This window comes from Oryctolagus cuniculus, chromosome 4 (assembly GCF_051225735.1).
Source record: "Oryctolagus cuniculus isolate XC-2025 breed Fujian yellow rabbit chromosome 4, ASM5122573v1, whole genome shotgun sequence".
NCBI lineage: Eukaryota > Metazoa > Chordata > Mammalia > Lagomorpha > Leporidae > Oryctolagus > Oryctolagus cuniculus.
Genome location: NC_142870.1, coordinates 122,022,832 through 122,034,838, shown reverse-complemented (window position 1 = coordinate 122,034,838; position 12,007 = coordinate 122,022,832). Strand labels below are relative to the sequence as shown.

The window sequence follows — 12,007 nt, the reverse complement described above, 5'->3', positions numbered from 1 at the left end:
TGCATTCCCACCAACAGTGGGTTAGTGTCCCTTTTTCCCCACATCCTCGCCACCATCTGTTGTTGGTAGATTTCTGTATGTGAGCCATTCTAACCGGGGTGAGGTGAAACCTCATTGTGGTTTTGATTTGCATTTCCCTGATTGCTAGTGACCTTGAACATTTTTTCATGTGCCTGTTGGCCATTTGGATTTCCTCTTTTGAAAAATGTCTATTGAAGTCCTTGGCCCATCTCTTAAGTGGGTTGTTTGTTTTGATGTTGTGGAGTTTCTTGATCTCTTTGTAGATTCTGGTTATTAACCCTTTATCTGTAGGATAGTTTGCAAATATTTTTTCCCATTCTGTCGGTTGTCTCTTCACTCTCCTGACTGTTTCTTTTGCAGTACAGAAACTTCTCAATTTGATGCAATCCCAATAGTTGATTTTGGCTTTGACTGTCTGTGCCTCCCGGGTCTTTTCCAGAAATTCTTTGCCTGTGCCAATATCTTGAAGGGTTTCTCCAATGTTCTCTAATAACTTAATGGTGTCAGGACGTAGATTTAGGTCTTTAATCCACGTTGAGTGGATTTTTGTGTAAGGTGTAAGGTAGGGGTCTTGCTTCATGCTTCTGCACGTGGAAATCCAGTTTTCCCAGCACCATTTATTGAATAGACTGTCCTTGCTCCAGGAATTAGTTTTAGATCCTTGATCAAATATAAGTTGGCTGTAGATGTTTGGATTGATTTCTGGTGTTTCAATTCTGTTCCATTGGTATATCCATCTGTTTCTGTACCAGTACCATGCTGTTTTGATTACAACTGCCCTGTAGTATGTCCTGAGGTCTGGTATTGTGATGCCTCCGGCTTTGTTTTTGTTGTACAAGATTGCTTTAGCTATTCGAGGTCTCTTGTGCCTCCATATGAATTTCAGCATCATTTTTTCTAGATCTGCGAAGAATGTCTTTGGTATCTTGATTGGTATTGCATTGAATCTATAAATTGCTTTTGGGAGAATGGACATTTTGATGATGTTGATTCTTCCAATCCATGAGCATGGAAGATTTTTCCATTTTTTGGTATCCTCTTCTATTTCTTTCTTTAAGGTTTTGTAATTTTCATCGTAGAGATCTTTAACGTCCTTGGTTAAGTTTATTCCAAGGTATTTGATTGTTTTTGTAGCTATTGTGAATGGGATTGATCTTAGCAGTTCTTTCTCAGTCATGGCATTGCTTGTGTATACAAAGGCTGTTGATTTTTGTGCATTGATTTTATATCCTGCCACTTTGCCAAACTCCTCTATGAGTTCCAATAGTCTCTTAGTAGAGTTCTTTGAATCCTCTAAGTACAGAATCATATCGTCTGCAAAGAGGGATAGTTTGACTTCTTCCTTCTTGATTTGTATTCCTTTGATTTCTTTTTCTTGTCTGATGGCTCTGGCTAAAACTTCCAGAACTATGTTAAATAGCAGTGGTGAGAGTGGGCATCCCTGCCTGGTGCCAGATTTCAGTGGAAATGCTTCCAACTTTTCCCCATTCAATAGGATGCTGGCTGTGGGTTTTTTATAAATTGCTTTGATTATATTGAGGAATGTTCCTTCTATACCCAATTTGCTTAGAGTTTTCATCATGAAAGGGTGTTGAATTTTATCAAATGCTTTCTCTGCATCAATTGAGATAATCATATGGTTTTTCTTCTGCAGTCTGTTAATGTGGTGAATCACATTGATTGATTTGCGAATGTTGAACCATCCCTGCATACCAGGGATGAATCCCACTTGGTCTGGGTGGATGATTTTCCTGATGTGTTGTTGTATTCTATTGGCCAGAATTTTATTGAGGATTTTTGCGTCTATGTTCATCAGGGATATTGGTCTGTAATTTTCTTTCAGTGCTGCATCTTTCTCTGGCTTAGGGATTAAGGTGATGCTGGCTTCATAGAAAGAATTTGGGAGGATTCCCTCTTTTTCGATTGTTCTGAATAGTTTGAGAAGAAATGGGATTAGTTCTTCTTTAAATGTCTGGTAGAATTCAACAGTGAATCCATCTGGTCCTGGGCTTTTTTTGTTGGGAGGGCCTTTATTACTGTTTCAATTTCTGTTTCAGTTATGGGTCTATTTAGGTTTTCGATGTCTTCAAGGTTCAATTTTGGTAGATTGCATGTGTCCAGGAATCTGTCCATTTCTGATAGGTTTTCCTGTTTGCTGGCATACAGGTCCTTGTAGTAATTTCTGATGATTCTTTTTATTTCTGTGGTGTCTGTTGTTACGTTTCCTTTTTCATCTCTGATTTTATTGATTTGGGTCTTTTCTCTTCTTTTTTTAGTTAGTTGGGCCAATGGGGTGTCAATTTTGTTTATTTTTTCAAAAAACCAGCTTCTCGCTTGGCTGATTTTTTGTAATGTTTTTTTGGATTCAATCCTGTTAATTTCTTCTCTGGTTTTAATTATTTCTCTTCTCCTACTAGATTTGGGTTTGGTTTGCTGCAGTTTTTCTAGGTCCTTGAGGTGCGCTGAAAGCTCATTTATTTGGTACCTTTCCAATTTCTTGGTATAGGCACCTATTGCTATAAATTTGCCTCACAATACTGCTTTTGCTGTATCCCATAAGTTTTGATATGTTGTGTTGTTGTCTTCATTTACTTCCAGAAAGTTTTTGATTTCTCTTTTGATTTCTTGAATGACCCAGTGTTCATTCAGGAGCATGTTGTTCAGTCTCCATGTGTTTGCATACTTTTTGGGGTTTCCTGAGTTGCTAATTTCCAGCTTCATCCCGCTGTGGTCTGAGAAGCTGCATGGTATGATTCTAATTCTTTTAAATTTGCTGAGACTTGCTTTATGGCCTAGTATGTGATCAATCCTAGAGAAGGTTCCATGCGCTGCTGAGAAGAATGTGAAGTCTGTAGATGTAGGGTTGAAAGTTCTGTAGATATCTGTTAGATCCATTTGGGCAATAGTGTCAATTAAATCTGCTGTTTCCTTGTTGATCTTCTGTCCTATTGATCTGTCTATTTCTGAGAGTGGAGTATTGAAGTCCCCCAGTACTATTGTATTGGAATCTAAATCTCCCTTGAAGTCCCTTAACATATCTTTTAAATAGACCGGTGCCCTGTAATTAGGTGCATATACATTTATAATAGTTACATCTTCCTGTTGAATTGATCCCTTAATCATTATATAGTGTCCCTCTTTGTCTCTCTTAACAGTTTTTGTATTAAAGTTTATTTTGTCTGATATTAATATGGCTACACCTGCTTTTTTTTTGGTTTCTGTTGGCATGGAATATCTTTTTCCAACCTTTCACTTTCAGTCTGCATGCCTCTTTGTTAGAGAGATGTGTTTCTTGTAGGCAACAAATAGTTGGGTTGTGTTCTGTGAGCCAGTTAGCCAAACGGTGTCTTTTAACTGAAGAATTCAGACCATTAATGTTCAATGTGACTATTGATACGTAGTGACTTTGCCCTGCCATTTTCCCGGAAATATTTTCTAGTATATGCTTTGAGCTTCCCATGCTCTTTTACTGGTAGGTGTTCTTCCTTTCCCTTCTTTCATATTGATGGCCGTGTTTCTGTGTTTCTGAGTGTAGCACATCTTTAAGTATCTTTTGCAGGGCTGGACGAGTGGCCACAAATCTTTCAATTTCTGTTTGCTATGAAAGGTCTTTATTTCACCTTCATTCACAAATGAGAGCTTGGCAGGCTATAATATTCTGGGCTGGCAATTTTTCTCTCTTAGCACCTGTGCTATGTCTCGCCATTCCCTCCTAGCTTGTAGGGTTTCTGATGAGAAGTCAGCTGTGAGTCTGATTGGAGATCCTCTGAGAGTAATCTGACGTTTCTCTCTTGCACATTTTAGGATCTTTTCTTTATGTTTCACTGTGGTAAGTTTAATTACCACGTGTCGTGGTGAGGATCTCTTTTGGTCATGTTTATTGGGGGTTCTATGAGCTTCCTGTACTAGGATATCTCTGTCCTTCTCCAAACCTGGAAAGTTCTCTGCTAGTATCTCACTAAAAAGGCCTTCCAATCCTTTCTCTCTCTCCATGCCTTCAGGAACTCCTAGAACTCGAATGTTGGTTTTTTTAATAGTATCCTGTAGATTCCCAACAATATTTTTTAGGTTTCTAATTTCCTCTTCTTTTCTTTGGTTTGACTGTATGTTTTCCTGTGCTTTATCTTCTAAGTCCGATATTCTCTCTTCTGCTTCACCCATTCTGTTTTTAAGGCTTTCTAATGTGTTTGTCATTTGATCTATTGAGCTCTTCATTTCATTTTGATTTCTCTTCACTATAACACTTTCCTGTTCTACTAGTTTCTGAGTTTCATTTTGACTCTTCCTTAAAATTTCGTTTTCACGAGAGAGATTTTCAATCTTGTCCATTAAGGATTTCTGTAGTTCAAGGATTTGCTTTTGAAAACTTCTAAATGTTCTTATCATAAATTTTTTGCAATCCGTATCTTGCATTTCTTCTATCTCATCATCTTCATACTCTTGGCTTGGGGTGTTTTGCTTATTTGGAGGCATCATAGTGTCATCGTTGATCTTGCTCCCTCTATTTCTGTGTTTGTTACTCGGCATAGTTAATTCTTCTTGCGTCACTGTGCGTTTTTTTTTTCTTTTTTTTTTTTATACTGTGTCCGTGTTAAGTGGACTGCCTGCTGTTGGAGGAGCCTTGGAGGCTTGAGATGGGTGCGGCCTGAGAGCTCTGCCTGGTTCTTCCTGGTTAAGGGTGTGCAAAGGTGACACCCTCAGGTTATGCGTGGTAAATCTCTCTCTTTTTATTTATTTTATTTATTCAGGGGGTAAGTAACACCGCAGGGCATGGCTGTGCAGAATTGATGGTATTTAGCTTCCAGTCTTTGGCTCCTCTGGACTCCCACTGGGTTGCCTAGGCTACTGAATTGTAGTGACTCAGTTCCTTAGCTCTCCCCCATTGATATGTAAATCCAGAGAGGAGGCCTGCTCTTTGTCTCTTGGGAATTCTTCAAGCCTTGCAGCCTTGTAACCTTTGCAAGGTTAGGGGGAAGAGAAACCCCGAAGCTTTTTTTTTCCTTCTTTCCGGTAGTGAGTTTGCTGCACTTTCCGGCCCCCCTCTAGATTCTGACCCCCGTTTCCCCACCAATGTCTCGGGTTATAGAGCTCACCTCCCCTTCCAGCGCCGATGTGTGGACTCGGAGCCCTGAGCATCCCAAGTCTCCCCGCTGTTGTCTGTGTGGCATGCACTCCCCTTGGAGCACTGGCGCGCAGACCCTGGGGCTTCTGCGGCTCGGTCCCGCGACTTGGCTTCCGCGCGGTGGGCGACCTTGTTCTCCCAGTAGGTCCTCCGATTCACGATTCCCGTGCAATTTTTTCCTGGTTCTTTTTTCTGCGGCTACCGTAACTCCCCTTTTATTAAACTAAATTTTCCCGGACTATCGGTGCGCGCCCTCACTATTCCGCCATCTTGGCTGTAATTCTCTTTCAATGCTGCATCTTTTTCTGGCTTAGGAATTAAGGTGATGCTGGCTTCATACAAAGAATTTGGGAGGACTACCTCTTTTTCGATTGTTCTGAATAGTTTGAGAAGAATTGGAGTTAGTTCTTCTTTAAATGTCTGGTAGAATTCAGCACTGAATCCATCTGGTCCTGGGCTTTTTTTGTTGGGAGGGCCTTTATTACTGTTTCAATTTCTGTCTCAGTTATGGGTCTATTTAGGTTTTCTATGTCTTCATGGTTCAGTTTAGGTAGTTTGCGTGTGTCCAGGAATCTATCCATTTCTGATAGGTTGCCTTGTTTGCTGGCATACAAGTCCTTGTAGTAATTTCTGATGATTCTTTTTATTTCTGTGGTGTCTGTTGTTACGTTTCCTTTTTCATCTCTGATTTTATTGATTTGGGTCTTTTCTCTTCTTTTTTTAGTTAGTTGGGCCAGTGGGGTGTCAATTTTGTTTATTTTTTCAAAAAACCAGCTCCTCGTTTGGCTGATTTTTTGTAATTTTTTTTTTTTGGATTCAATCCTGTTGATTTCTTCTCTGATTTTAATTATTTCTCTTCTCCTACTAGATTTGGATCTGGTTTGCTGTAGATTTTCTAAATCCTTGAGGTGAATTGAAAGCTCATCTATTTGGTGCCTTTCCAATTTCTTGATGTAGGCACCTATTGATATAAACTTTCCTCTTAACACTGCTTTTGCTGCATCCCATAAATTTTGGTATGTTGTGCTGTTATCCTCATTTACTTCCAAAAATTTTTGATTTCTCTTTTAATTTCTTCTATGACCCATTATTCATTCAGGAGCATGTTGTTCAATCTCCATGTGTTTGCGTATGCTCTAGGGATTCCTGAGTTGCTAATTTCCAACTTCATTCCTCTATGGTCTGAGAAGCTGCATGGTTTGATTCTAATTCTTTTGAATTTGCTGAGACTTGCTTTATGGCCTAGTATGTGGTCAATCCTAGAGAAGGTTCCATGTACTGCTGAGAAGAATGTAAAATCTTTAGCTATAGGATTGAGAGTTCTGTATGTATCTGTTAGATCCATTTGGGCTATAGTGTCATTTAAATCTACTGTATCCTTGTTGATCTTCTGTCCTGTTGATCTATTTCTGAGAGTGGAGTATTGAAGTCCCCTAGTACTGTTGTATTGGGGTCTAAGTCTCCCTTTAAGTCCCTTAACAAATCTTTTAAATAAACCGGTGCCCTGTAATTAGGTGCATATACATTGATAATGATTATATCTTCCTGTTGAATTGATCCCTTAATCATTATATAGTGTCCCTCTTTGTCTCTCTTAACAGTTTTTGTGGTAAAGTTTATGTTGTCTGATATTAAGATGGCTACGCCCGCTCTTTTTTCATTTCTGTTGAAATGGTATATCTTTTTCCAGCCTTTCACTTTCAGTCTGTATGCATCTTTGTTGGAAAGATGTGTTTCTTGTAAGCAGCAAATAAAAGGGTTTTGTTCCTTAAGCCAATCAGCCAATCGGTGTCTTTTAACTGGACAGTTCAGGCCATTAACATTCAATGTGAGTAATGATAAGTGGTAACTTTGCCCTGCCATTTGCCAAAGATAAGTTCTAATATATGCTTTGAATTCCCTGTGATTTTTTTTTTTGACAGGCAGAGTGGACAGTGAGAGAGAGACAGAGAGAAAGGTCTTCCTTTGCCGTTGGTTCACCCTCCAATGGCCGCCACGGCCAGAGCGCTGCAGCCGGCACACCGTGCTGATCCAATGGCAGGAGCCAGGTGCTCCTCCTGGTCACCCATGGGGTGCAGGGCCCAAGTACTTGGGCCATCCTCCACTGCACTCCCTGGCCACAGCAGAGAGCTGGTCTGGAAGAGGGGCAACTGGGACAGAATCCGGTGCCCCAACCGGGACTAGAACCTGGTGTGCTGGCGCCACAAGGTGGAGGATTAGCCTACTGAGCCACGGCGCTGGCCCCCTGTGATCTTTTGCTGTGAGGTTTCCTTCCTTTACCTTCTTTCATATTGATGACCGCGTTTCTGTGTTTCTGTGTGCAACACATCTTTAAGCATCTTTTGCAGGGCTGGACGAGTGGTGACAAATTCTTTCAATTTCCATTTGCTATGAAAAGTCTTTATTTCACCTTCATTCACAAATGAGAGCTTTGCAGGGTATAATATTCTGGGCTGGCAGTTTTTCTCTCTTAGTACCTGGGCTATATCTCGCCATTCCCTCCTAGTTCATAGGGTTTCTGATGAGAAGTTAGCTGTGAGTCTGATTGGAGATCCTCTGAGAGTAATCTGACGTTTCTCTCCTGCACATTTTAGGATCTTTTCTTTATGTTTCACTGTGGAGAGTTTAATTACAATGTGTCGTGTTGAGGATCTCTTTTGGTCATGTTTATTAGGGGTTCTGTGAGCTTCCTGTACTAGGATTTCTCTGTCCTTCTCCAAACCTGGGGAATTTTCTGCTAATATCTCACTAAAAAACCTTCTAATCCTTTCTCCCTCTCCATGCCTTCAGGAACTCCTAGAACCCGAATGTTGGGTTTTTTAATAGTATCCTGAAGATTCCCGACAATATGTTTTAGATTTCTAATTTCCTTTTCTTTTCTTTGGTCTGACTGTATCCTTTCCTACTTTCTGTCTTCTAAGTCTGATATTCTCTCTTCTGCTTCACCCATTCTGTTTTAAGGCTCTCTAATGTGTTTTTCATTTGATCTATTGAATTCTTCACTTCATTATGATTTCTCATCACTATCACAGTTTCCTGTTGTACTAGTTGTTTCATTTCATTTTGATTCCTCCTTAATATTTCATTTTCACGAGAGAGATTTTCTATCTTGTCCATTAAGGATTTCTGTAGTTCAAGAATTTGTTTTTGAGAACTTCTTAATTTTCTTATCAATTTTTTGAGATCTGCTTCTTGCATTTCTTCTATCCCATCATCTTCATAATCTTGAATTGGAGTGTCTTTTTCATTTGGGAGTGTCATAGTGACTTCCTTGTTTTTATTACCTCAGTTTTTGCATTTGTTATTTGGCATATTGGAGATATTTGGTTTCTTCACTGTGGTGCTTTTTCTTGTTATACTATGACTCTAGATTAAGTGGACTGTCTGTTTTTGATGGAGCCTTAGAGGCTTGAGATGGGTGTGGCCTGAGAGCTCTGTTTGGTGTGCCAAAGGTGACACTCCCAGGTTAGGCGTGGTAGATTTCTTTCTTTCTTTCTTTCTTTCTTTCTTTCTTTCTTTCTTTCTTTCTTTCTTTCTTTCTTTCTTTTTTTGATTCAAAAGGGAAGTTATTCTGCACAGCTGAACGAAGTTGGAGGTAGTTAGCAGGCAAATGATATACCCACAGGAGCCAGAGATCGGAAGCTCTTTCCCAAGGACCACACATGGAATCTGTTCTGCCCTCAGAGTGGGCTCAAATTCTCCTTCAGTCTCCCACTGGGTTGCCAAAGTTATGGAATTGTAGCATCTCTGGAGAGTACTCACGTGAATTCCGTGAGTTCTCTCCCCCACCGTCTCTTTTTTCATAGTCTCAGTTCAGTAGCACCACAAATTTACTAGGTCCTAATCTCCTGTTAATTCACCCCACCCAGAGTCAGGTTTTTCTGCTAGGCTCAGGGCCAGTGCAGACCTGAGGTTGCCCTGCTTATAACGTATGTCCAAGATGGTGCCTGCTCTTTGTCTTGCTCGCCTTTGAGAGGTGAGTGGAGAGAGAGAAACCCGTGTCCATATCGGTCACTTTTTTTTTTCTTCTCTCTCTCTTCTAGTTAGCCTGGTGAACTTTTCCCCCCGGGGTCGTTCCCTCTAGTCTCCTCTTTCCGCTTGCCTGCCGGTGTCTCGGGCTATTGAGGTTCGGCTCACCTCGCATTCCAGCGCTGGTGTGTTGAGTCTGCCGCTGGTGTCCCGAACTGTGGGCTCCCATGCTCTCCACGCGGGTCCACTGTGAATCACTAGTTCTGGAAGAGTTTTTTCTGCTGTTTCTTCCCCTACTCTTCCTTGAACCTGCAGTATCTCCACTTTTATTAAACTGTCTCTCCGCAGACTATCAGTGTGCTCCCTTCCTATTCCACCATCTTGCTGCTCTCCCTGTATTCATTTCTTATAGAAACAGAAAAACGTAACATTTCACCCCTTAGAATAAGGGTGACTTTAAGTCATGTCTATATATCTATATCTATATCTATATCTATATCTATATCTATATGTATATATGACTTAAATTTCCATTGTACACAAACAATAAAATCTGGAAACCAGCATGAAACCCTACAATTCTCATTAAAATATTGACATTATGGCCAAAACAGGAAAACTGCTAGAGCTGTCAGAGACAAAACAAAAAGCTTTCTTGCATATGAATAAACTAAATGTGATAATCTCAGAAAAGTTTTCAAAATTATAATTACCTTCCAGTTTAAAAACTTTAATACTACATTAAAAAAAAAAACTATACATAAACCACTGATTTGACCAGACCAAAAAAAAAACCAAACACAGTAAGCAGGACCCAGAGGAGCTGATATTCACAGTTCTTACGTGTACAACTCTTCCAGGATTTAAAGTACTTTACAACCTGTTTCTCTTGGAAAACTGCAGGTCCACTGTATCACATAAAAGTTTTATACAGTATAAAACCAGAACTGCATGTAAAATACTGCATGTGTGTGTTTCTAAACTGTCAGTCCTGCTCCATTGGCTCCTCTGGGACTTCTGAGGCTTCATCATTGTTTTCCATGAGTGACTGACAGAATCACTCCAGTTTCACTGGAGCTGGGTCCTTCTGATTCTTCTGTTTCATGACAGTTAGAACCACTACTTACAGGGCCTGTATTTTCACCTTCAGAATGTAAATCTTTCTCAGCTTGAGATACATCAGAATCTTCCACTGAGTATTTTCCTCAGAAGTCTCTTCTTTCACAGTTAAGGCATCATTGGATTCTTTTTCTTGATTTTCTCTTTCTCTTTCCTCTTCTTTCTCCTCTTTCGCACAGTGCTGCCTGGCCGTGAGGCTTTTCTTTGTCTTTTTTTTTTTGACAGGTAGAGTTATATATAGAGAGAGACAGAGAGACAGAGAGAAAGGTCTTCCTTCCGTTGGTTCACTCCCCAAGTGGCCAGGAGCCAGGTGCATCCTCCTGGTCTCCCGTGCGGGTTCAGGGGCCCAAGCACTTGGGCCATCCTCCACTGCCTTCCCAGGCCACAGCAGAGAGTTGGACTGGAAGAAAGCAACCGGGACTAGAACTGGGCACCCATATGGGATGCTGGCGCTGCAGGTGGAGGATTAACCAAGTGAGCCATGGTGCTGCCCAGCTTTCTTTGTCTTTACCCTGCAGTGAAGACCAGGCTTCTGTCTGCCAGAACTGGAGAACTCTCTCTGGAAGCTGTCTCATGGATGCCTCTCTCACTTCCTCTTCTTTGTCAAAGCTCAGTCTTTTCACCCCATGGCCCTGGGCTGCTACAGCGTCTTCATCTGGGTGTTTGTTATGGGGCTCACAGAGGAGACTTCTGCTCAGATGCCAGCGAGTCACTGTGCTTTTTCTCTTCATTTTGCTGTAAGGTTGACTCTTCACCATCTGGGCTCTCAGGCAAACCATTTGTTGTCATTGGAACTAAGAAAGAAACCTTTGGTCGATTAAGTGGTCTGGGGGTTCCAGGCACATTTATATTAGACCTCTCAGGATAGCTTGGTGAATTTCCAGGAAAATAACACCACTCATTCTATTTAAACTATTAGAATTGTTTTTCTCTGGATAAGGATAAACACAGCTAACAACCATCACATTCTTTTCCACTCCTCTGAGAAATTTGTCTGTTCCTGTATAGTTTCTTCTTGGATCTGTCAGCAATTCACATAGTCTCTGAATAGTAAAAGGGATGCTAAGAAACTGTACCTTCAGTTCTGGAGAGTAGCTATAATCCATCTTCTCCCATTAAACGCAGCAACAATTTTCAGCATTCTTCCCTTCATTTCATCAAAGGGAATGTACTTGACATCAGGGCTAGGAGGACCTCTTGGTTCAGGAGCTGAAGTTTGAAATCATCCATCCCTTTCTCCAGTTTGAAAATAAAATAGCCTTTAAATTGGGACCACTGCATCCTTCCTAAATAGTCCAAACCCCAGGAGATCCAAGAGTCAGAATGTCAGCCGATTCCCCAGGCAGGCAGTACGACCATCCGTGGCAACAGGTGGTATACATATATATATTGAATTGTTTCTCCAGTCTTGGCTACACGGCAAAGAAACTGATGCAGGACAGGACAAACTTCCTTTTTACCCCCCTTCTCAAAATCTTTCAGCGCCTCCTGCCGCCTCTCCACGTCCCTGGCTTTCCTGAGTCTCTCGCAGCCTCCACCTCCCTCCGTGCGCCTCCCTGGGCCTGGAGAGCCTTCCCCCCACTCCCGACGTCCTCCCCCTCCCTCGCACACACTCTGACTTGCCGCGACCCAGGGAGAGGGGGTCGCCACCGAAGAGAGCTGGGGGAAGCCAGCGAGAGAGCAGCACCTTTCTGAGCTGCTACCACGAGCCCTCCAACATCCGAAAACTTTTAAAATTTAGGCTTGATACACTGAGTACTAAATAAAATACAAATA

At 41.3% G+C, this 12,007-nt stretch overlaps 1 pseudogene; it reads right to left on the bottom strand.

The window, feature by feature from the left end:
- LOC108177893 (serine/threonine-protein phosphatase 4 regulatory subunit 2-like) overlaps positions 1-11,512 on the bottom strand; it is a 33,656-nt pseudogene extending 22,144 nt beyond the window's left edge.
- Between the last annotated feature and the right edge of the window lie 495 nt (positions 11,513-12,007).